The 26,502-nt window shown below is 41.7% G+C and overlaps 1 long non-coding RNA gene across 3 annotated transcripts in view; it reads left to right on the forward strand.

Annotated features, from left to right (window-relative positions):
• Positions 1–26,502, forward strand: part of LOC148147627 (uncharacterized) — a 203,785-nt gene that overhangs the window by 67,975 nt on the left and 109,308 nt on the right. For all 3 annotated transcript variants that reach the window (XR_015759541.1, XR_015759539.1, XR_015759540.1), the window contains one exon: positions 23,577–23,744. This is a non-coding gene — a long non-coding RNA (uncharacterized LOC148147627). The remainder of the gene's footprint in view (positions 1–23,576; positions 23,745–26,502) is intronic.

Raw genomic sequence — 26,502 nt, forward strand, 5'->3', positions numbered from 1 at the left:
GGTCTCCTGATCGTAGTCCTCATTTGAAGGTGCATTTTGGTTGCCAATTAGTACCACCTGATTTATACACCATGTTGGTACAGTTTGGGAGTATATGTGATGGGGATAGGGGTATGGAAGCCAGTCCAGGTTAGCATCAGCCCAAATTGCTCTACCTGGCTCCACAGAAAACTAACTTTGAAATTGATGGGTACCCATGTCATGAGTGGTCTCAAGTGTTCCATTTTGGAATCACCCATTAAGGCCACTCAAAATTTGGTACAACAAGGTGCAAGTTGAATCCATGTGTACCCAGATCTCTCATAATGCTAGTGAAATTAAACCACTTAATGGTGGTTCTGGGTGGGTACCTCACCATCTAAAATAGTCCCACTCTTGCTGAAGGCAATAACCCCATTTGATGGATGCACGGGGAGTTGGAATCAGTCTTAGGAAGCATTTTAACCTGAAAAGTGCTCAAAGATGAGTTGTAGTTGCTTCCTTTTAACTCTTATGGATTTCATCTGTTTGAAGGTACACTCAGGAAAATGTTTATAGTGACTCTACATAATAGTCTGTTGACAGAAAAATACATAGCGAGGTGACCATAGCCTAAAGAAGATTAGTAACACAGAGATTTGAGTTATTTGAATAACAAATCAATACTTTCAAATTGTAATGTGTAATGCATCAGAAATTAGAAGGTTAAGGGATAATCTGATTGAGGCATTTAAAAAGTTAAAAGAAGTTCATAGACTTCTAATATGAAATATGGACACAATGAATATGTAAGCAAAGGTGGGAAGAGAAAAGGATATGGGTGTGATTATTTACTCCTCCCTGAAAGAATCCAATCAACATGAAGCTGTTATCAACAATGTTAACTCAGTGCTGGGATGCATCTCAAGGGCACTTGATTATGAGTTAAAACAATTTACCTTAACCACGTATGACTTATTGATAAGGACACGTTCAGAATATTGTGCACACCCTGCCTTCAAAGGACATTTGTGTGTTGGACAGAGTTCAAAAAAGATTGGTGACGGTGATTGCCTGAGTTGTGCAAATAGACTTGGAAAGCTAAGCAGGTTCTTCTTTCTACTGCGGGAAGGAAATTAACTGAGGACATAGTGCAAGTCATTAAAACTGATGAGAGAGAAATTAACAATGCAAAAGCTGATTACTCAATTTAGCGTGTGCTCTGAAAACACAAGAATATTATTATTAGCATAAAATTAACATACTTTAGGTGAGATTAAATCTATATATGGGAAAAATAAGGTAGATTAGATTCCCGATAGTGTGGAAACAGGCCCTTCGGCCCAACAAGTCCACACCGATCCTCCAAAGAGTAACCCACCCAGACCCATTTCCCTCTGACTAATGCACCTAACACTATGGGCAATTTAGAATGGCCAATTCACCTGACCTGCACATCTTTGGACTACCCTAGACTATTGTTTCATTTATGTCAAGAACGAGGTAGGATAAATTAAACTGCATTTATTTCAATGCAAGAGGCCTGACAAGTAAGGCAGATGAACTCAGGGCATGGTTGATAAAGTAGGACTGGGATATCATAGCTATTACAGAAACATGGCTCAGGGATGGACAGGACTGGCAGCTTAATGTTCCAGGGTATAGATGCTTATACGAATAGAAAGGGAAGCAAGAGAACAAGGGAAATGGCATTTTTAGATTCGAGTGGTGCTGGAAAAGCACAGCAGGTCAGGCAGCATCTGAGGAGCAGGAAAATCGACGTTTCCGGCAAAAGCCCTTCATCAGGAATAGAGGCAGAGTGCCTACAGGGTGGAGAGATAAATGAGGGGAGGGTGGGGTGGGGAGAAAGTAGCATCGAGTGCAATAGGTGAGTGGGGATGGGGATGGAAGTGATAGGTCAGAGAGGAAAGTGGGGGAAGGTAGCAAAGAGTACAATGGGTGAATGGGGGTGGGGATGAAGGTGATAGGTCAGACAGGAGGGTGGAGTGGATAGGTGGAAAGGAAGATAGGCAGGTAGGACAAGTCATGGGGACAGTGCTGAGCTGGAAGTTTCTAGCTGGGGTGAGGTGGAGGAAGTGGAAATGAGGAAACTGGTGAAGTCCACACTGATGCCCTGGGGTTGAAGTGTTTCGAGGTGGAAGATGAGGCTTTCTTCCTCCAGGCGTCGGGCGGTGAGGCAGCGGCGGTGAAGGAGGCCCAGGACCTCCATGTCCTCGGCTGAGTGGGAGGGGGAGTTGAAATGTTGGGCCACAGGGCGGTGAGGTTGATTGGTGCGGGTGTCCCAGATATGTTCCCTCAAGCGCTCTGCTAGGAGGTGTCCAGTCTCCTCAATGTAGAGGAGACCGTATCGGGAACAGCAAATACAATAAATGATATTGATGGATGTGCAGGTAAAACTTTGATGGATGTGGAAGGCTCCTTTGGGGCCTTGGATGGAGGTGAGGGAGGAGGTGTGGGTGCAGGTTTTGCAATTCCTGTGGTGGCAGGGGAAGGTGCCAGGACGGGAGGGTGGGTTGTTGGGGGGGCGTAGACCTGACCAGGTAGTCACGGAAGGAATGGTCTTTGCAGAAGGTGGAAATGGGTGGGGAGGGAAATATATCCCTGGTGGTGGGGTCCGTTTGGAGGTGGCGGAAATGTCGGCGGATTATTTGGTTTATGCGAAGGTTGATAGGGTGGAAGGTGAGCACCAGGGGGGTTCTGTCCTTGTTACAGTTGGAGGGGTGGAGTCTGAGAGAGGATGTGTGGGATGTGGACGAGATGCGTTGGAGGGCATCTTTAACCACGTGGGAAGGGAAATTGCGGTCTCTAAAGAAGGAGGCCATCTGGTGTGTTCTGTGGTGGAACTGGTCCTCCTGGGAGCAGATACGGCGGAGGTGGAGGAGGTGGGAATACGGGATGTCATTTTTGCAGGAGGTAGGGTGGGAAGAGGTGTAATCCAAGTAGTTGTGGGAGTCGGTGGGTTTGTAAAAAATGTTGGTGTCAATTCAGTCGTCATTAATGGAGATGGAGAGGTCCAGGAAGGGGAGGGAGGTGTCAGAGATGGTCCAGGTAAATTTAAGGTCAGGGTGGAACGTATTGGTGAAGTTGGTGAATTGCTCAACCTTTTCGCGGGAGCACGAGGTGGCGCCAATGCAGTCATCAATGTAGCGGAGGAAGAGGTGGGGAGTGGTGCCAGTGTAACTATGGAAGATGGACTGTTCTATGTCGCCAACAAAGAGACAGGCATAGCTGGGGCCCACAGGTGCCCATGGTACCCCTTTGGTCTGGACAAAGTGGGAGGATTCGAAGGAGAAATTGTTGAGGGTGAGGACCAGTTCAGCCAAACGAATGAGAGTGTCGGTGTAAGGGTACTGTTGGGGACGTCAGGAAAGGAAGAAACAGAGGGCTTGGAGGCCCTGGTCATGGCGGATGGAGGTGTAGAGGGATTGGATATCCATGGTGGAAATGAGGCATTGGGGGTTGGGGAAACGGAAGTCTTGGAGGAGGTGGAGGGCATAGGTGGTATCTCGAACGTACGTGGGGAGTTCCTGGACTGGGGGATAGGACAGTATCAAGGTAGGTAGAGATGAGTTCAGTGGGGCAGGAGCATGCTGAGACAATGGGTCGGCCAGGGTGGTCAGGCTTGTGGATCTTGGGAAGGAGTAGAACCGGGCAGTGCAGGGTTCCCGGACTATGAGGTTGGAAGTTGTGGGTGGGAGATCTCCTGAGGTGATGAGGCTCTGTATGGTCTGGGAGATGATGGTTTGGTGATGGGGGGTGGGGTCATGGTCAAGGGGGCAGTAGGAAGAGGTGTCTTCGAGTTGGCGTCTGGCTTCAGCGGTGTAGAGGTCAGTGCGCCAGACCACCACTGCGCCCCCTTTATCTGTTGGTTTGATGGTGAGGTCGGGATTGGAGCAGAGTGAGTGGAGGGCTGCGCATTGTGAGGGTGAGAGGTTGGAGTGAGGGAGGGGGGTACAGGTTGAGGTGGTTAATGTTCCAGCGGCATTTGGAAATGAAGAGGTCGAAGGCGGGTAATAGGCCAGCAGGAGGTGTCCAGGTGGATGGAATGTGTTGGAGGTGGGCGAAGGGGTCCTCGGAAGGTGGGCGGGAGTCCTGATTGTGAAAGTAAGCTTTGGTTAGGGATAACATTATGGGGCTGTACTGAGGGAGGATATTCCTGGGAGTACATCCAGTGAAGTTATTTCGATGGAACTGAGAAATAAGAAAGGGGTGATCACTTATTGGGTTTGTACAATAGCACCCCCCAATAGTCAGCAGGAAATTGAGAAGCAAATTTGGGATGAGATCTCACTTATCTGTGAAAATAATAACATTGTAATGGGAGGGCATTTTAACTTTCCAAATGTAGACTGGAACTGCCAATGTATTAAGGGATTGGATGGAGAGGAATTTGAGGAGAAAGTAAGGACTGCAGATGCTGGAGATCAGAGCTGAAAATGTGTTGCTGGAAAAGCGCAGCAGGTCAGGCAGCATCCAGGGAACAGGAGAATCGACGTTTCGGGCATAAGCCCTTCTTCAGGAATTCCTGAAGAAGGGCTTATGCCCGAAACGTCGATTCTCCTGTTCCCTGGATGCTGCCTGACCTGCTGCGCTTTTCCATGGAGAGGAATTTGTTCAGTGTATATGAATATCTTATTCAGTATGGGGATGTACCTAGAGAAGGATCAAAACCTCTTTTTGGGAAATAAGGCAGGGCAAGCGACTGAGGGGGAGTACTTTGGGGCCAGTGATCATAATTCTATTAATTTTAAAATAGCTACAGAAAAGGATAGACATGATCAAAAAGTTAAAATTCTAAGTTGGAGAAAGTCCACTTTTGATGGTAAAGGCAAGAACTTTCAAAAGTTGATTGGGGGAGGTTATTTGCAGGTAAAGGGACAGCTGGAAAGTGGGATGCTTTTAAAGATGAGATAAAGAGAGCCCAGAGACAGTATGTTCCCATTAGTGTGAAGGGCAAGGCTGGTAGGTATAGGGAATGCTAGAAAAGCTGAGGCTCCGGTCAAGAAAATGAAGGAGGCATATGTCTAGTATAGACAGCTGGGATCGAGTGAATGTATAGAGGAGTGTAAGGGCAGTAGGACTATACAAAATTCACATCCAAATCATTGATTAATCCTACTTTCAAGCTCGTTATTCAAATAGTTAGTTCTCCCTGTAATCCATGTAATTTAACCTTGCTGACCAGTCTACTATGCAGAACTAGTTGAATACCATTCTGAAGTCCAAATAGATAATGTCCATTGCTCTGCCTTCATCAATCTGCTTTGTCACTTCTTTAAAAAACTCAATCAAATTAGTGAGACATGATTTCCCACACATGAAGCCATGCTGACTATTCTTAATCAGTATTTGCCTTTCCAAATATGTATAAATCCTGTCCCTCAGAATCCTGTCCAACAACTTAGGCTCACCAGTCTATAGTTATGTACTCAGGAGGGTAAAAAGGAGACATATAGCTTTATAAATAGAATTAAGGAGAATCCAAAGATATTCTACAAATATGTTAAGGACAAAGAAGTAATTAGGGAGAGAATAGAGCCCCTTAAATAACAGGAAGAAAGTGAGGACTGCAGATGCTGGAGATCAGAGTCGAGAGTGTGGTGCTAGAAAAGCACGGCGGCTCAGGCAGCATCTGAGGAGCAGGAGAATCAATGTTTTTGAGCATATTTTCGAGGAATACCTGATGAAGATCTTATGCTCGAAAACTTGATTCACCTGCTCCTTGGATGCTGCCTTACCAGCTGAGACTCTCCAGCACTACACTCTCAGCCTCTTAAAGAACAACAAGGCTGTCGATAGGTAGAACGACAGGAGATGGGTGAGATACTAAATAAGTATTTCACGTCAGTATTTACTATGAGAATGATATGGAAGCTAGAGAACTTGGAAAAATGAATAGGGATATCTTGAAAAGTATCCATATTACAGAGGAAAAAGTGCTGGACGTCTTAAAACGTGTAAGGGTGGATAAATCCCTGAGAGCTGATCAGGTGTACCCAGAACATTGTGGGAAGCTAGGTAATTGATTGCGTGACCCCTTGCTGAGATATTTGTATCATCAATCATCAAGGCTAAGATGCCAGAAGACTGGAGGTTGGCTAATGTAATGCCATTAGTTAAGAAAGGTGGTCAGGAAAAAACAGGGAACTATAGACTGGTGAGTCTCATTCTATCATTCTCCACATGATATAGACTGGTTAGCAAGGTTAGATCACAACAGAATACCGAGAGAACAAGCCATTTAGATATAGAATTGGCTTGAAGGTAGGATTATCAATTATTTGGATGCGAATATAAGAGGGATAGTTAGTAAGTTTGCAGATGACAGCAAAATGGATGATATAGTAGACACCGAAGATGGATATCTCAAGTACAGCGGAACCTTGATCACATGGGCCAATGGGCCAAGGAGTGGCAGGGAGAGATTAATTTAGATTAATATGAGGTCTTGCATTTTGGAAAAGCAAATCAGGGCAGGACTTATGTACTTAATGGTAAGCAACACTGGGGAGTGTTGCTGAATAAAGAGACCTTGGAGTGCAGGTTCATAGTTCCTTGAAAATGGAGTCCCAGGTAGACAGCATAGTAAAGAAAGTGTTTGGTACGCTTGCATTTATTGATCAGTGCATTGAGTATAGGAATTGCGATGTTATGTTGCAATTGTACAGGACATTGGTTAGACTCCTTTTAGAATACCGCAGTCAACTCTGGTCTCCCTGCTATAGGAAAGATGTTGTGAAGCTTGAAAGCATTCAGAAAAAATTTACAAGGATGTTGCCAGGGTTAGAGAGTTTGAGCTATTAGGAGAGGTTGAATAGGCTGGGGCTATTTTCCCTCAAGCATCGGAAGCTGAGGGGTGACTTTATAGAGGTTTATAAAATGATGAGGAGCATGAACGGGATAAACAGATAAGATTTGTTCTCCCAGCCTAAGGGAGTTCAAAACTAGAGGGCATAGATTTAAGGTGCGAGGGAAAAGATTTAAAAGGGACCTGAGTGGCAACCTTTTTATGCAGAAGTTAGTGCATGTAAGGAATGAGCTGGCAGAAGAAGTGGTGGAGGCTGGTACAATTACAACAGTTAAAAGGCATCTGGATGGGTATATGAACAGGAAGGGTTTAGAGGGATACGGGACAAATGCTGGCAAATGGGACTAGATTAATTTAGGTTATCTGGTCAGCATGGACAAGTTGGACCAAAGGGTCTGTTTCCAAGCTGTGCATTTCTATGACTCTATAAATAAGTAAATTTAGAGCAAATTGTATTTTTAAAAATTAATTCACAGGATGTGAATGTCACTTGCCAGGGCTGTATTTATGACACAGAGGGAGTAGTATTGCTTTCGTTCTGCAGACACATGTCGGCCAGATCAGGTAAGGATGGCAAACTTCATTCCCTGAAGGACATTTGTGAACCAAATGGGTTTTTTTCCCTTAAAAGCTGGCAATGGTTTCATGGTATTCATTAGACTCTTAATCTCAGATTTTTAAAATTGACTTCAAACTTCACTGTCTGCTTTAGCAGAATATGAAGCCAGAGCCCAGAACATTACATGGGTTTCTGGATTAGTACCATTCGGCTTGCATGTACTCTCCCCAACAACTGCTGAACATTTAAAATAATCTAACAACCCAGATACTTTGGGATGATTTGAAGATGGACGGTGAAAATTTGAAGATGAAGAAGATGCTATAATTGGAAAATTAGTGAATTTCTAGGAAATTATAAAAGCTTCTTCCCTTCCATGGAGTACTGATAGTGTGTAGCAAACTGCAGAAAGTACAATTGTTCCACTCAATCTTGGAAAGTCCATGAGCTAAATATTTAGTGAAATTCCCATGATTCAGCACAATCCGTGTGTGAACTAAAGAATGAGAATTGCCACAATGTTCAGGCTAACGCAATGTGCATTGCGGCTGAACGATTGAGTACATTTACCATAACGTACCAGGAGAAAGCAAGCTAACATAGGACCATCAATAAGTCAGCCACTGCAACTGACCTTTAGATTCACAGGGACAATAACCTGATACAACCATCAATAAATGATAGCACAATTCAAATGAACCCCACAATCCAGAGAAACTGATTGAATGCTTAAGTTCACTGTAATCATTGTGCAAACATAATTGTGTCACCAAGGTCATAATGTCTTAATTATGCCGTTCCCAAAAGCAAGATTGTCATAGACAGGATTACTTGAGACAGGGGAGTGATTTTAATCCTCAAGTGAGTCAAATATCCTTGGATCCTTCGATCTTGTGCAGCACTTTGTGTCCACTTTCAAGATATAACAATTAGTTTGAAGTTCAGAATACAGTGACACATGAGAAAATGTACAGTCATTTTATAAATTAAAGAAAGAAAACCTTGCATTCATTGTGATTGTTACTGCCACAGAATGTCAAAGCATGTTTCGACCAATTAAGAATTTTTAAAGTATAACATGTAATATGGCAAAGGTACAGCCAATTGTCACAAAATCGACTGCCACTATCAGCTATGTGATAATAGAATATAGACCATCGAACAGTACAGCATTGTACAGATCCTTTGGCCCACGATGTTGTGCTGAGCATTTATCTTAATCTAAGATCAACCAAACCTACAGATCCCTCAATTTACTGCCGTCCATGTACTTGTCTAGCAGTTGCTTAAATGTCCCTAATGTTTCTGACTCTACTACCACTGCTGGCAGTGCATTCCACACACCCACCACTCTCTGCGTAAAGAACGTACCTCTGACATCTCCCCTATACGTTCTGCCAACACTTTAAAATTATGACTCCTCGTGACAGGCATTTCTGCCTTGGGGAAAAGTCTCTGGCTATCTACTCTGTCAATGCCTCTCATTGCCTTGTACATCTCTAACAAGTCACCCCTCTTCCTTCTTCTCTTCAGTGTGAAAAGCCCGGGCTCACTCAACCTCTCTTTATAAGACAAGCCCTCCAATCTAGGCAGCATTCTAGCAATTCACCTTTTCACCCTCTCTAAAGCATCTACATGCTTCCTATAATCAGGCAACCAGAACTGGACACAATATTCCAAGTGTGGTCGCACCAGGGTTTTATAGAGCTGCAGCAAAACCTCGCAGCTCTTAAACTCAATTCCCTCTGTTAATGAAAGCTGAAACACCATATGCCTTCTTAACAACCCTATCAACTTGGGTGGAAACTTTAGGGGATCTATGTACATGGACCCCAAGATCCTACTGTTCCTCCACCAAGAATCCTGTATTCAACATTCAAATTCGACCTTCCAAAATGAATCACTTCACATTTATTCAGGTTGAACTCAATCTGCCACATCTCAACTGAGCTCTGCATCCTGTCAATGTCATGTTGCTGCCTGCAACAACCCTCGGCACTATCTACAACACCACCGACCTTTTTGTCATCGGCAAACTTACTAACTCACACTTCCATTCCTTTATCCAAGTCATTTGTGAAAACTATAACAAGCAGAGGCCCAAGAACCACTCGTCACTGACCTCCAGGCGGAGTAATTTCCAACCACAACCACTTGCTGTCTTCTTTTGGCCAGTCAGTTCTGTATCCAAACAGCTAAATTTCCCTGTATCCTATACCTCCTAACTTTCTGAATGAGCCTTCTGAATAACGACCAGTTTCTTTCGTGTGTGCGATGTTGGTAAAGGGATAAATATTGTTGAGAACACCAGGAATAAATCTTCAGTTTTTTTATCAAACATAGTGCCTTTGCAGCCACCAAAATGACAGACAAGGCCTCAGTTTTGAGAGTATGTTGCTGGAAAAGCACAGTAGGTGAGGCAGCATCTGAGGAGCAGGAAAATCGAGTCTGATTCCTGAAAAAGGGCTCCAGCCCAAAATGTCGATTTTCCTACTCCTCGGATGCTGCCTCACCTGCTGTGCTTTTCCAGCAACACACTCTCAACTTTGATCTCCAGCATCTGCAGACCTCACCATCTCCAAGACCTCAATTTTAAACTCTCATTTTAAAGACAGTCACTGGTCATTTTACGTTCACCACAAAACATTGTTTCAGTTCACTTCAATGGCCAACCCACCACAGATGGCTGTAAAATTGGAGCAATAGTCTTCAGTTATATTTGAATAACTTCATTTTCTGAGAGTAAGTTTGCTGATTTATGTGTTTAAAGATTTGACTTGGTTAATTGAAGCTGATCTACTGTCGTGTAAAATGGGCTCCTGATGAAGCGTTACAACTCAGATGAGTTTCTTTTCCATAGAAATGACTTGAACCACCTCCTTCAATTTCAATATGCCTATCAGTCTGTTTTTGTTAGTTCATTTGGCCACAGGTTTCGCTGAGTTTCTAAGTCCATGTTACTACATGACTAAGCAAAAAACTAGTGAAATGGATTTTGTCAGACACCATTTCGAGATTTAGAGTTCACATGTGTGGGCAATGCAATAGTGGTAGCAGGTAATTTTGTTGATTTTATAGTCGAAAGAACCTACCACTAAATAATTGGCTGAAGGGGTTAACTTAATGACTATGCTGGAATAGTTTACTTCCCAGTTTATTTTGGTGTATGGCAATGGCACAGATGGTTAGATGTGTCCCAAAAGTGCAGTTTTGCACCTGGTTGTGACAGATGAACAATTGCTCCTTTGATACTGAGCAAATATTTTTTGTAGAAGTGTCTGGGCAGCTTTGTTGAAGGTTATGGATTTCTGAATCATGTTGGTACTTGCTGAAGTGGAGCTGTTCTGAAGACAAGACACCGAGAATGATGTGTATGGTATCCTGCGCAGAATAAAAAAATTATTTTTCTTACATTAATCTTGCTTTTGCTCACACGCATTGTGATGCTTCTCAGGAGAGTTTCTTATATTAGAATAGATAAGTTAAACACTGTTATGGAGGGAGAATAAAATCCTCTCGACCATTTTATGCAAAGGCAAATCTGCGTGAAGTCTCTTTTAGAGTGAATGGCTATCAGTTTACATGATAACTTGATGCATGTGTACTGTAATCCAGAGCCTAATTAAATTATCCCAACCTATGCAAACTTACTTTCAGTATACAATTGAGAATCAATAGATTTGTATAAATACATATGAGATGTCTTTATGACCTAGTGAATTTATTAGTATGTAATTGAGTCACACAAACCAGATTCAATCTCTGGTTCGGCTAAATTAGATGACTTCACCAAGGTTATTGGTAGCTATATATATTCTAGTTCAGGGACAGGAGACATGCCTTGATTCCTACTTTTTCAACTAACCAATTATCCCTGTTGGACGGACATGTGCTTGGCCAACATAAGAGTGAACATTGGGTCTTACATAAGTGCAATGTTGTGGCTAAATGGCCTGGTGACAGATACTTTATTCAGACTTCATAATGGACACTTGAGCAAGGTTGTAGTGGATGACTGGTGCCTGTAAAACCATACCCCATAAACAATTAAACCTTTCCACAATAAGATATGACAATGCTGTCTGTTATTTTCTCCCGCACTAATTTCTAAGGGCAGTGCCATGGACTTTCTTTGGATTAGTCCATGTTTATGGGCAAAGTACTGCAGTGATTTGCATTAGGGTCTGCAGGATGGTTGAGCAGGAGACTCTACCACTCTTCGTGCCTGCCATCAAACATATTAGAAGCATTTGCTGGATAACAAACAAGCTGTTTGCCCACTTTACGTATTCCACAGTCAAACAAGTCCTGATGTGATACTTGACCCCAAAACCTCTGACCCAGAGATAGGGACATTACTACTTCACACAAAAACACTCTAGATATGTAACTAAAAAAGAAGAAATATAAATGGTTTCAAAAATAATTTTACCTTTTGTATACTTGAGCATACTTGAACTATCCAGTGTTTGGAACTTCAAAGATATGTTTTTATTCCTCTAACTAGACCAGTTTAACATTATACAGCAAAATGATTATTGGTATATATGCTGCCAAGTAAAATGTTTAAAGAACACTCATTTCATTACAACGCACTTACAAAAGCAATTGGAAACAAAGTGAATGAAACTTTGACATCCATAGTCTATAAACGTAGCACTTAAGGTATACTATCGACAGGGTCTTAATGATTTGGAGCATGATCTGAAACTGTAATCTGTGAAACCGGATAACAGCTCCAGCAAATCACTGAAAACTTACTGAAGTATTTTTACAGTCTAGTCCGTAACTTGTATGAAACTTACTGTTAAATGTTATTATTAAGGGCATTCTATTTCAGAATAACCATGCTTTAAAATTATTTCAAATTAATTGTCTGGTGTACTGAAAACATTCAAATGCTAACTTTAAAATATTTATACACAGAGATATAGCACAGTGCTTAAATATATATTTACAATACTTTTATATAAAATGTGACAAAACATTTTCGAAGGGTTACTTTTGCTCTATTTTTATAATTTAAGAAAGCATCAAGTGATTTGGATTTATCTCAGATAGTAAGATATTCTGATCAAATTGTATGGTTTGAATTGAAGCTCTCTTGAACTGCTTGAACTGCAGTGAGTTATACTTCACTGCATACAATAGGCAGACAGATAATTTAATAAAAATATAACAGATGCTGAAAGTCTGAACTAAAGTTGGATAATTGCAAAAACACTCAGCAGGTTAGGTAACACATTGTGGAGAGTGCAAAGGGTCAACATTTTAATTATTTTTAACCCAAAGGACTCAAAAGAGGGATCATAAGACCTGGACCATTAACTTGCTAAATTTCTTCACAGAAGTTGACTAACCTACTGAGTATTTGCAGCATTTTATGGGGAATCATGCTTGTTTACAACTAAGGTGAGAAGGGAAATATTGAAAAGGGACTGAAGGGACAACTTATTCACACAGAGGATGGTGTGCATATGGAATGAGCTGCCAAAGGAAGTGGTGGAGGCTGGTACAATTACAACATTTAAAAGGAATCTCGATGGGTACACAAGTAGGAAGGAGTTTAGAGGGATATGGGCCAGATGCTGGCAAATGAAACTTGATTAATGTAGGATATCTGGTATCTATGGATGAGTTGGACCGCAGGGTCAGTTTCTGTGCTGGATATCTCTATGACTCGATTACTCTATGACTCTGAATACATATTATTCCAAAACATGTACTTTTCTATGGCCAACACAAGGGGGGACTCTTTGCAAGCTTAAACACATGACTCCATTCAAAATCACAGCAATTTATTTCAAATCCTATTTGAATTTAGACCAACAGTTTCAAAGTCAACATGAAATAGCTCGTAAACAGTAATAAATGTTCAAATACTGGATAAATATTTTCCAGCCTATATTAATGTAATATAGATTCAAATTAAATTCAAGCTAATTTTGTGATTGTCAAAGTCAGAAGTCACACAGCACCAGGTTATAGTCCAACAGACTTATTTGAAATCATAAGTTTTCGGAGCTCTGCTCCTTTGTCAGGTGCCTTCTGACATTGTCCAACCTCGTCCAACATCGGTACCACTGCATCAGATTTTGTGATTGTGTTTAGCTTTCTCATCTCCAAAAAAAGACTGAGGCCTTCTCTGCCCTTCTTACAGGAGCTCACAGTCAAGTAATGTCCTGAGTTTAAAACTATTATCCTTCTATTTAGACCCCTTCACAGCTTTGTCATTCCCTTTCATTCCAATCGCCTTCAACACCACAATCCGCTGAGATAGACTCAGAGACTTACAGCATGGAAAGAGACCCTTCGGCCAATCAACATCACTCACCTAATTCTGGTCTTGTGAGCATTCCCAATTTTAACAGCACCACTTTCAGCTTTTAAGTTAAAATCACACAATATCAAGTTATAGTACAACAGGTTTATTTGGAAGCACTAGCTTTCGGAGCGCTGCTCCTTCAGGTGTTGTGGATAGGTCAGCTTCTAAAATATTAAATTCTGGGATTCTCTAATGACTCCTCTCCAACTTCCTACCTTGATTTCTCTTTTAAACCTTGCCTCTTTGACAAGCTGCCCTAATATTAAGTGGCTCAGTGTCTAATTATTCTTCATGATGTGGAGGTGTCAGTGATGGACAAAGTTAAAAATCACAAAACACCAGGTTATAGTCCAACAGATTTATTTGAAAGTACAAGCTTTCGGAGTACTGGTGGCTGATGAAGGAGCAGCACACGGAAAGCCTGATTTTTAATTTAATTACTCTTCAGAACATTCTTCTGGAGTGCTTTGGAAAGTGTTATTACATTAAAGCTGCTATTCCAATCTAGCCTGTTGTTGTACCTCACTGAGACAAAACACCTTGTCTTTGACTGATGTAGAGTCACGGACAACTGCATGTCCTGTCATTTGCCACAGCTTTATTTTATTGCCTATGAATTTTGGGAGACATTTTCTGCACTCTGTAAACCTTGGCTTATTAAATCTCTGCTATCTTGCTCTAACTTGCCACCAATCCTGTTTGCCAATCTCCCTGGCCCTCAAGAAGCCCCGAGGATCTCAAGTTCTAAGATTCTGATCTTTAGGTTTCAGTTACTATCATGTCTTGGCTACCCACATTCACTGCCTCTCTGTTGCTTCCATTCCAATCACAGACTCTTATCTTGATTGCAATTTTAGGGCTTGAGGCACCTTCTCCCAAGTCCTTACTCCAGCCTCCACATGCCAGGCCTTGTCATGACATGGGCTGTTAATATACAGAAGCCATTGTTAGCTATTGTCCGCATTAGCAGCTATTCATTCTCCCAGACTGATGTTTACCCATTCCTTCGTCCAACTGTTTTTCTCTCTCTTTGGGCTCTATCTCCACCTATGGTTTACTCTCCCCTTCCCCTCACCCCAGTTTATGATTAAATACCAACATTTTCCGAGCTACCATCAGTTCTGAAGAATGGTCACTGGACCCAAAATGTTGACTCTGATTTCTCTCCACAGATACTGCAAGAACTGCTGAATTTTTCCAGCAATTTCTGTTTTTGTTTCTAATTTCTCTCGCTGTTGTTTTGTCATGTTTGGCTCTAAACCAACAGTAACTGTATTTCAAAAATAATTCAACCTGCAAAACACCTTGTGATATTCAAAGGGGTTGAAAGACACAATGCTTTCTTCTTGTAGAAATACCATAATGAAATTGAATTGTAGAACTTTTTTAGCACAAAAGAAAGCCTTTCAGCCTATTGTGTCAGTGCTGCCCAATAAAGAACCAAATCAACCTCATCTCTCTGTCTGGTTCCTGGTCCATAGACTTCTTATGATATTTCAGTTGTGTATCCAAATATTTTTAAAAATGTTATGAGGGTTTCTATGTTGAGTTCCAGATCCCCTCTGAGTAAAAAAAAGTTCTTCAACTTCCTTTAGTCCATCTGACAATTATTTTAAATGTGGTTTGACTGCTTCTGTTCATGATAACAGCTAATGTTAATTATATCTCTAGAAGCACAAGACTTTGTCACTTGTGCAATACAGCATTGGCTGAAGTGATGGGTTCCAACTTGGGTGTAGGGCTCAAACTTGCCATGTTTGACCTGGAATTAGGAATGGTACCAATTGTGCCATGATTGCACACATGCTACTTAGACTGCTCTTCAATAACATGCCTTGTTATCTTTGGAGAGGAGGAGGTTTTCTTTCTAAAACATTGCTGCCAAAGATTAATGAGTGGAAGAGAAATTGTGCTTGGATAGATTGCACATGGTTGGAAAAAGAGTGGGAGTGTTTAATCAGTTATTAACATAGTGATTATCATAGTAAGCTGATAGCCAGGATACCCTTTGCAATCGAATCTTGAGGACATCCAGATTGAAAGATAACCAACCGTGGCACAATCGCTGGAAGTTTACCAAATGATAACTTTCAGTTGATTACTAGGAAATAACACAGTCAAACTATATTATTAACTGATAATAAGCTGAATTAATTAGACAAAGAAATATTAGGAGACAAAACAGGAATACAACCTTGTTGAGAAGAACTGGGATTAAAAAAAAAGACCATGAACTGGATGCAGAAGGAGTGCCAACTTTACAATCATATGATATTTTTGATGTCAGTGCTGTTTGTTTTTTTTATTATTAGATTAGATTCCCTACAGTGTGGAAACAGGTCCTTTGGCCCAACCAGTCCACTCTGACCCTTGGAAGAGCAACCCACCCAGACCCATTTCCCCTCAACTAATGCACCTAACACTATGGGCAATTTATGCATGGCCATTTCACCTGACCTCCACATCTTTGGACTGTGGGAGGAAACCAGAGTACCCAGAGGAAACCCACGGAGACACGGGGAGAATGTGCAAACTCCACACAGGCTGGGATCAAACCTGGGGACCCTGGTGCTGTGAGGCTGCAGTGTTAACCAATGAGCCACCATCCCGCCCATTTTAGTTTTGACACTAAATTAATGGTACCAAAGGAATATAGACATAATGGCAACAAATTTTCTCAATGCTCATTATACAATTGTTGAACTAGAAACCTACACTGTTCACCAACACTAGACATGGTAAAACACAGAGGAGAACCTCATGGGTAGGGTGGCCCACTTGACAACTTTATGTAGAAATATATTTTCCTGTCTTGGTTATTCTAATAGTGGCAATGGTGGACAAACAGGAGATCCTGGTTAAACTTCACCCTCTTAAAATCACATGTCTATACACTGAATGTCTATAGAAGAGACGTTCTCTATTTAGATCCACTCAAAATCTAAAAATGACATTGTTACTCGGCTGCCAGTTATAGAATTTCAGTTATCTTGATTTTAACAGAGATAAAAATTGGACAGTTATCCATCATGAGTAATTGATTTGTAGTGCAAATGTGATGCCTCAACTGTAAATTGTACCTATGCCCGGTGTCAAGGCAAAGTACAGAGAACTCTGAGCACCAGGACGTAGAAATTCAATAGCCCTGAATTTGTTTTTGAGTGGTAAGCATGGCATGAGACTAATCCTTTAATGAACAAACCATGCCCACTCCACGCATGCTGATTTCTAATATTTTGCAGACAAGATCACACAGCAGACTGTAACTGCTCAACTGAACATGACCCCAAACGTGCAAACTTTCCAGCAACCAAGAAAGCAAAGGTTGACAAAGGTGGGAAGCTGGATAGGTCAGCACATCCAAAAGTCAGAAAGTCAAGATCAAAACAAACAAAACTGTAGGCAACTCGCAATGCTGTGCAGAAACTCGGAAGCAAATGCAAGCACTGTGACTTTTTCCACCTCCAGCCCCATTAACCCCACACAATGGGCAACATAGTGAAGAGTGAGTACACTGCAAGTGTCCAGTGGGCAGGAGGCAAGAGGCCATGAAGCTACCACTGGGACTGTTGCACTGATCACCCTGATCAAAATGATGCAACAGCCTGCTGGCAACTCTGTTAAGGCCACAAGCTGACCTACTGCTGGCTGAATCCACTCAGGAGGCTTATAGCTAAGCATGGCGCAGTAACATCCCAGCTCCCATGCCAACCTCCCAACTCCATACATGAATTGTCAGGCTATGCCATTTGGAGGGAGGTGATATGCTTCACTTAACTCTTGATGGGCAATAGCCTTCAATGAGAGACTGAGGCTGGAGAACAGATGTGTGTGGGCAGAACCTGAGATGTTTCATGACAATTTTGTAGTTTTTACGGTTTTATAGATTTTATGCTATGCGGAGAATTAATACGTTTGGCATTCATAGAGTCATAGAGATGTACAGCATGGAAACAGACCCTTTGGTCAATGTGTCCATGCTGCCCAGATATTCTAACCTAATCTAGTCCCATTTGCCAGCACTTGGCCCAAATACCTCTAACCCCTTCCCATTCATATACCCATCCAGATGCTTTTTAAATGCTGCAATTGTATCAGCCTCCACCATGTCCTCTGGCAGCTCATTCCCCACCACCACCCACTGCGTGAAACAATTGCCCCTTAGGTCCATTTTCTATCTTTCCCCTCTCATCCTGAACCTATGCCCTCTCGTTCTGCACTTCCCCATCCCAGGGAAAAGACCTCGTCTCTACTTTATCTGTGCTCCTCACAATTTTATAAACCTTTATAATGTTATTGAGTTACAGATCAGCTAGGAAGGATTTAAAGAGAGAGTTAAGAAGAGCAAAGAGAGGACATGAGCAGTCTTTAGCAAATAGAATAAAGGAGAACCCTAAAGCTTTCTATAGGTATGTGAGGAATAAAAGGATGATTAGGGTAGGAATAGGGCCAGTCAAAGACAGAAGTGGGAAGTTGAGTGTGGACCCCGTGGAAATCGGAGAGGTGCTAAATGAATATTTCTCATCGGCTTTCACTCAGGAAAAGGAGAATATTGTAGAGGAGAAGAATGAGATACGCGATATTAGACTAGAAAGGATCGAGATTAGTTATGAACAGGTGTTATCAATTCTAGAAGGAGTGAAAGTCGACAAGTCCCCTGGGCCGGATGGGATTATCCGAGGATTCTCTGGGAAGCTAAGGAGGAGATAACAGAGACTTTGGCTTTGATATTTGAGTCGTAATTGTCTACAGGTTTAGTACCAGAGGACTGGAGGATTGTAAATGTTGTGCCCTTATTCAAGAAGTGCAGTAGAGATGGCCCAGGTAATTATAGACCAGTGAGCCTTACTTCTGTTGTAGGAAAGGTTATGGAAAGGATTATAAGAGATAAGATTTATAATCATCCAGCAAGCAACAATTTGATTTCAGATAGTCAACATGGTTTCGTCAGGTCGTGTCTCACAAACCTCATTGAGTTTTTTGAGAAGGTGACCAAGTATGTAGATGAGGGTAGGGCAGTTGACATGGTATACATGGACTTCAGTAAAACCTTTGATAAGGTTCAACAAGGTAGGCTGTTGGAGAAAATGCAGAGGCATGGGATTGAGGGTGATTTAGTAGTTTGGATTAGAAACTGGCTTTGTGTAAGAAGGCAGTGAGCGGTGGTTGATGGAAAATATTCAGCCTGGAGTCCGGTTACTAGTGGTGTGCCACAAGGATCTGTTTTGGGATCACTGCTGTTTGTAATTTTTATAAATGACTTAGACGCAGGCACAGTTGGATGGATTAGTACATTTGCAGATGACACTAAAGTCAGTGGAGTGGTGGACAGTTTGGAAGAATTTTACAGGTTGCAGGGGGACTTGGGTAAACTGCAGAATTGGGCTGGGAGGTGGCAAATGGAGTTGAATGCAGCTAAACATGAGGTAATGCACTTTGGGAAGAATAACAGGAAGGCAGAGTACTGGGTCAATGGAAAGATTCTTGGTAGTGTGGATGTGCAGAGGGATCTTGGAGTCCATGTACATAGATCCCTGAAAGTTGCCACCCAGGTGGATAGTGCTGTTAAGAAGGCATATGGTGTGTTAGGTTTCATTGGTAGAGGGATTGAATTCCGGCATCCCAATATCATGCTGCAACTATACAAAACACTGGTGCTACCACACTTGGAATATTGTGTACAGTTCTGGTCGCCATATTTCGGGAAGGATGTGGAAGCAATGGAAAAGGTGCAGAGGAGATTTACCAGGATATTGCCTGTTCTGGAGGGAAGGTCTTATGAGGAAAGGCTGAGAGACTTGGGTCTGTTCTCATTGGCAAGAAGAAGGTTAAGAGGGGATTTGATAGAGACATACAAGATGATCAGAGGATTAGATAGGGTAGACAGTGAAAATCTTTTTCCTAGGATGATGACGTCAGCTTGTACGAGGGGGCATAACTACAAGTTGAGGGGTGAAAGATTAAGACAGACATCAGAGGCAGGTTGTGGAATGCCCTACCTGCTAATGTAGCCAACTCAGCCACATTAGGGAGATTTAAACAGTCCTTAGATAAGCACATGGATGATGATGGGATAGTGAGGGACGAGCTGAGAATAGTTCACAAGTTGGCGCAACATTGAGGGCCGAAGAGCTTGTTCTGCTCTATATTGTTCTATGTCACCCCTTAGCCTCTGATGCCTCAGGGAAAACAGCCCCAGCCTATTCAGCCTCCCCCTATCGCTCAAATCCTCAAAACCTTGCAACGTCTTTGTCAATCTTTTCTGAATCCTCTCAAGTTTCACAACACCCTTCCGAAAGGAAGGAGACCAGAATTGCAAACAGTATTCCAAAAGTGGCCTAACCGATGTCCTGTACTGCCACAACATGATGTCCCAACTCTGATACTCAATGCTCTGACCAATAAAGGAAAGCATACCAAACACCATCTTTGCTGTCGTATCTACCTGCGACTACTTTCAAGGAGCTAAGGACCTGCACTCCAAGGTCTCTTTGTTCAGCAATGCTCCCCAGGGCCTTACCATTAAGTGTATAAGTCCTGCTCTGATTTGCTTTTCCAAAATGCAATACCTCACATTTATCCAAATTAAACTCCATCTTCCACTCCTTGGCCCATTGGCCCATCTAATCCAGATCATGAGGTACCTGAAGGTTACCTGAGGTAACCTCCTTCTCTGTCCATTACATCTTCAATTTTGGTGTCATCTGCAAACTCACTAACTATGCCTCCTATGCTCACATCCAAATCATTTATATAAATGACGAAAAGCAGTGGACCCAGCACCGATCCTTGTGGCACTCCACTGGTCACAGGAAAAGCCATCCTCCACTACCACTCTCTGTCTTCTACCTTTGATCCAGTTCTGTATCCAAATGGCTAGTTCTCCCTATATTCCATAGATCTAGTCTTGCTAACCAGTCTCCATTGAGGAACCTTGTCAAACACCTTACTGAAGTCCATATAGATCATGTCTACTGCTCTGTCCTCATCAATCCTCTTTGTTACTTCTTCAAAAAATTCAATCAAGTTCGTGAGACATGATTGGCCACGCACAAAGCCATGCTGACTATCCCTAATCAGTCGTTGTTTCTCCAAATACATGTAAGTCCTGTCCCTCAGGGTTCCCTCAAACAACTTGCCCACAACTGATTTCAGACTCACCGGTCTATAATTCCTTGGCTTTTCCTTACCACCTTTCTTAAGTAGTGGCACCACGTTAGTTAGCCAACCTCCACTCTTCTGGCACCTCACCTGTGACGATTGATGGTGCAAATATCTTAACAAGGTATCCAGCAATCACTTATCTAGCTCCCTACAGAATTCAGGGTACATTCATTGGGAAAAAAATTCTGATTTTGCTTACCCTTTGTAATTTCCTTATTGTGCATTGTTTTTGTTTTTTTTTTCAATGCATGGACACAGATCACATTTGATGTCAAGTGATGCCTTTGAGAGCTTGAACAATGCTATGAGAGTTACAGCTCAATAGCTTTGAGAGCTTTTGATGCCTATATTGAAAACTTCGCTTATCTTTGAAGGCTCCAGTAAGCTTTGCACCATTGAAAACTTATTCGATACCTGTTACCGATCTGATACCTTCAAATGCTACTATCTGTTCCAACGTAGAACTTTTGTTAGCTGCTCTAATTCATAAGAGCAATGAAAGCAAAATTGATGTCATAGTTTTCTTACCCAGAACAGTCTTCTGACAAAATATGACTTTATATTGACACAAGCCCTCTTCAACAGCAAGAAACAATGCAGAGATTAGATTCCCTACAGTGTGGAAACAGGCCCTTCAGCCCAACAAGTCCACACCGACCCTCCGAAAAATAACCCACCCAGTCCCATTTCCTTCTGATTAATGCACCTAACACTACGGGCAATTTAGCATGGCCAATTCACCTGACCCACACAGACACGGGGAGAATGGGCAAATTCCACACAGACAGTCAGCCGAGGCTGGAATTGAACCTGGCACCGTGAGGCAGCAGTGCTAACTACTGAGCCACCATACCACCCAGAGAGTAAGATGCAAGCAATATCAATATAGCAATGAAAAAGTACACCAGAATTTTTTTTATTCACTGTATAGCCCATGCCTCATCGTCCTTGAGAGGTTGGTGGTGAGATGCCTTCTTGAATTGCTGTAATCCATGTTTTGAAACTAGACCTTCAGTTAACTCAATTATATTGACACACACTTGAGTTATGTTGCGTGAGTATGAACATTACAATGAATTACAGTATACCTTTCACCAGCAGTGCTGCCCTTTACCACTTCCCTTTTTTATGAAACATTGCATAAATCAAACATACAGGTGATGCTCCACTTACTGCATGAAAGACTTTATGATAGATCTTATGAACATCGATAATCAGGCTGCACTGATTCAACAAATCATTTGAGACAGTTGTTGAAGCCTTTTTATACTGGAGATGGCTCAGAAAAGATTTACCAGGATATTGTCAGGAATGGAACGTTTGAGTTATAAGGGAGGTCCTGGAAAAGCGCAGCAGGTCAGGCAGCATCCGAGGAGCAGAAGAATCGACATTTTGGACATGTCTTACAAGGAAAGGCTGAGGGCCTTGAGGCTGTTCTCATTAGAGAGAAGAAGGTTGAGAGGTGACTTAATAGAGACATTCAAGATAATCAGAGGGTTAGATAGGGTGGACAGGGAGAGCCTTTTTCCAAGTATGGGGATGGCAAACACGAGGGGACGCAACTTTAAAGTGAGGGGAGATAGATATAAGACAGAGGTCAGAGGTAGTTTCTTTACTCAGAGAGTAGTAAGGGTATGGAATGCTTTGCCTGCATCGGTAGTAGATTTGCCAAGTTTAAGTGCATTTAAGTCGTCATTGGACAGGCAAATGGACGTACATGGAATAGTGTAGGTGGGATGGGCTTCAGATTAGTATGACAGGGCGGCGCAACATCGAGAGCTGAAGGGCCTGTACTGCGCTGTAATGTTCTGTGTTCTATAAGCCCTTCACCAGGAATGAGGCCTGATTCCTGATGAAGGGCTTATGCCTGAAACATCGATTCTCCTGCTCCTTGGATGCTGCCTGACCTGCTCTGACCTCCAGCATCTGCAGTCCTCACTTTCTCCCAGTTTTAGTTATAAGGAGAGTCTGGATAGGCTGGGATGTTTTTCACTGGAGCGTAGGATGTTGAGGGGCGACCTTATAGAGGTTCATAAAATCATGAGGTATATGATAAGGCGAATGGCAGGTATCCTTTCCCCAGGGAAGTGGATTTCAAGACTAGAGGGCATATTTTTAAGGTGAGAGGAGAAAGATTTTAAAAAGTTATAAGGGACAGCCTTTTTACATAGAGAGTGGTTTGTATGTGGAATAAACTACCAGAGGAAGTAATAGTCATGGGTATAGTTACAACGTTAATAAGAAATTTGACTAAGTACATGAATAAGAAATGTTTGGAGGGATATGGGTCTAGTTTCGTTTGGGATTATAGTCAGCATGGACTAGTTAGGTCTGTTTCCATGCTGTATGACTTATAACTCTGTATTAATTTGAGAATGTAGTGTTGGTAAATCATGTCTACTTGACTGAGGAACAAAACATGTTGAGTGAGTACCACAGTTCCTAGCAACATATGATTTATGTGTAACTTTTGAGTTATCATTAGAAAAAAATTTTACATGTTCATATTTTGTCTTGTAGATGGATTTCATGTCAGTAAGTGGTACCTAACTCAGAATTGTTTCATTGTTTATTTTACCCTCAAGGTCACAGTCCCAATCAATAATTTGCACGTGGGTCACTCTAAAATTGCTAGATACATCCTAATTCAAATGATATTGTACTGGATTAAGAGGCCCTTTCTATTGTGCCATTTACAGATTGACCCTGTTCTAAATAATGTTCCTTTGTTCCTGTTACAGGAACAGAATGAACTGCACTGAATCACAGCTTCAGTAACATTTCCTAGCCACAAATGGAAACCCATAAAATGTGTACCGTAGTATGTCTGGCAAGGAAGATGGAGGTGGAAGAGGTTCCAAATGGGACAAATTCAGAATTCAACTCATCAACTTGTTACCACGCATTCAGTATGCTTGCTCTATATTATTCGCCACTTATTTTGTCATTCTCCACTCTAGAGAGTGAAACCTATATCCCTCCAAGGTATTTTTTTGAAACAATTCTTGTAGGACATGATTTTAAGGAGATACTCAGAATAATTATTTATAAAGGTCTTCAGTCTGGAATTACTGTAAATTTCATGTTTGAACTTCGCACAATCAGATAATAATCTTTCACATTTTGCAATGTTTCCTTGTCAGTTTAAACATACTTGTTTGCAGCTTACCTCATAAATAGGAAGGTATATTACAATAATATGAACTGGGAATAATAATATCTAAAGGAAGTTGATTGCAATTATCGATTGTGTGATAGGTCAGAGATTGTCCGTGGAGAGTTAGCAACAAACAAATAATATTCAGCAACCTAACGACTGATTGTGACTTACTACAGCAGGTCCAACTATTTGTTATTTCTATCACCCATAGAGGGATAATTAAGCTTGTAAATACAATCTATCTACTGTATGCTATTACTTCTGTATATTTATTTATTTATAAGTCGATATAACAGTTTGTACCTCATGTAGTGATGCAGTGAAGGGTTTATTCTACTGCCACTTATTGTTGGAGAAGACTAGATGAAGGCATGTCACAATCAATAGCAGAAATTCGATAGCAAGTTTTGATATTTGACCCCTGATATCATGACATCGCTGGTGTTTGCTGGGTTATATGATAGATTGACTACCTTGTGATGCATATTTGAACCAGAGGAAATTATGTAGAATAGGAAAAAAAATAAGCAACAGCATTGCTTGTTCTTTTATCTATAGATTTAGCCTACCATGAGTGCTTTTGCGCTGTTCTACATTTGTAAATATTGCATAAAAACCACATTGGACATTGCTTTAAGTGTAAACCTTTATACCAATGGTTATTGAGTGTTAGGGACAGCAAAATGTCAGGTGTGCAGAACAGTGCTTTTATTTGCAAGTTGGCATTAGTCAGAGGGAAATGGGTCTGGTGGGTTACAATTTGAAGGGTCGGTGAATACTTGTTGGGCTGAAGGGCCTGTTTCCATACTGTAGGGAGTCTAATCTAATTAGGTTAGGGTATCTGGGTGGCATTTTCAAGTTGGACTGAAGGGTCTGTTTCTGTGCTGTACATCTCTATAAGTCTAAGAGCAAACTGCAGTTTGCTTTCCATTTTTGATATCTCTGCTCATTATTAAGACATTTTTAATACATTGAACTTAATACAGTGTGGTTGGCAAGAGCAGAAATGAAATATATCTGATATTAGATAACACATATATCATTGTAAAGTTCTTGACTTTGCTCCACGGCAAACTTCCTTTACCAGGCATACCTACATAACCAGCTTAAGATGATATAGATTGCCCCAGGGAACTGAGGCTTAGCAAGGAACTTGCAATTAAGCTGAAGCATCTCCTTCACAAGACATCTGTGCATAGCTTTGGCAATGCTATATGTGTGCTACTAAAGGCAGTGTTATCATCAATGTTAACATGGTAGGCTACTTCTAGACTAGAGGTCTGCAGTGTCAGCCTGTCTGTTGTCAATGAATGTACCAAGAAATGGATAGAGGTTTTCATTGCTCAACAAAATAATTAACTTGTCTGTTGTTACTGATAGCATCCATGTTACCAACTAGCTTTTTGGTACAATGCTGAATCAAAGGGCATTGTTGGTATGGTACTGTAGGCATAGTGTGTGACTATTAGTGCAGAATCATTCAGGTCAATACTTCCTCCTTCACTGCATCCATGTGCCATCTTTATCTATGATTGAGAATGAAGATTGGGAAGTTGGCACTAGGAAGATATAGCTACTCTAGGTACCATGGTTCTGGAGTTGAGAATGTGGTGCTGGAAAAGCACAGCAGGTCAGGCAGCATCCGAGGAACAGGAGAATTGACTTTTCAGGCATAAGCCCTTCATCAGGAATGATGATGCCCTGATGAAGGGCTTATGTCTGAAACATCGATTCTCCTGCTCCTCGAACGTTGTCTGACCTGCTGTGCTTTTCTAGTACCACACTCCCGACTCTAATCTCCAGCATCTGCAGTCCTCACTTTCTCTCATCATGGTTCTGGAAGGTTCTACTCTCTTCCAACCTCTTCCATCAGGCAGAAGATACAAAAGCTTAAACACATGTACCAATAGTATCAAGAATAGCTTCTTCCCTGCTACCATTCGACTGATGAATGGACATTTCTAATTTCAAATCAATGTTGATCTTGTTTTTGTACACCTCCTGTGCAGCTGTAACCTCATATGCCTCGCTCTGTTTAAAAACTCAATGATCTGTATGTCCTTACATGTTATGATCTGCCAGTACTGCACACAAAACAGAACTTTTCACAGTACTTAGGTACATGTGACAACAACAAATCAAATTAAATCAAATCAAATCATATGTAAACTGGAATGAGTCCTCATATTGCTGAGGAACAATCTTCATTCACGTTTCAAACTTGATTGAGTTTTTTGAAGAAGTAACAAAGAAGATTGATGAGGGCAGAGCAGTAGATGTGATCTGTATGGACTTCAGTAAGGCGTTCAACAAGGTTCCCCATGGGAGACTGATTAGCAAGGTTAGATCTCATGGAATACAGGGAGAACTAGCCATTTGGATACAGAACTGGCTCAAAGGTAGAAGACAGAGGGTGGTGGTGGAGGGTTGTGTTTCAGACTGGAGGCCTGTGACCAGTGGAGTGCCACAAGGATTGGTGCTGGGCCCTCTACTTTAGTCATTTACAT

Source organism: Chiloscyllium plagiosum, unplaced genomic scaffold (genome assembly GCF_037043375.1).
Source record: "Chiloscyllium plagiosum isolate Xiang-an unplaced genomic scaffold, Cpla_swu_hap1 HiC_scaffold_15, whole genome shotgun sequence".
NCBI classification, from domain to species: Eukaryota; Metazoa; Chordata; class Chondrichthyes; order Orectolobiformes; family Hemiscylliidae; genus Chiloscyllium; species Chiloscyllium plagiosum.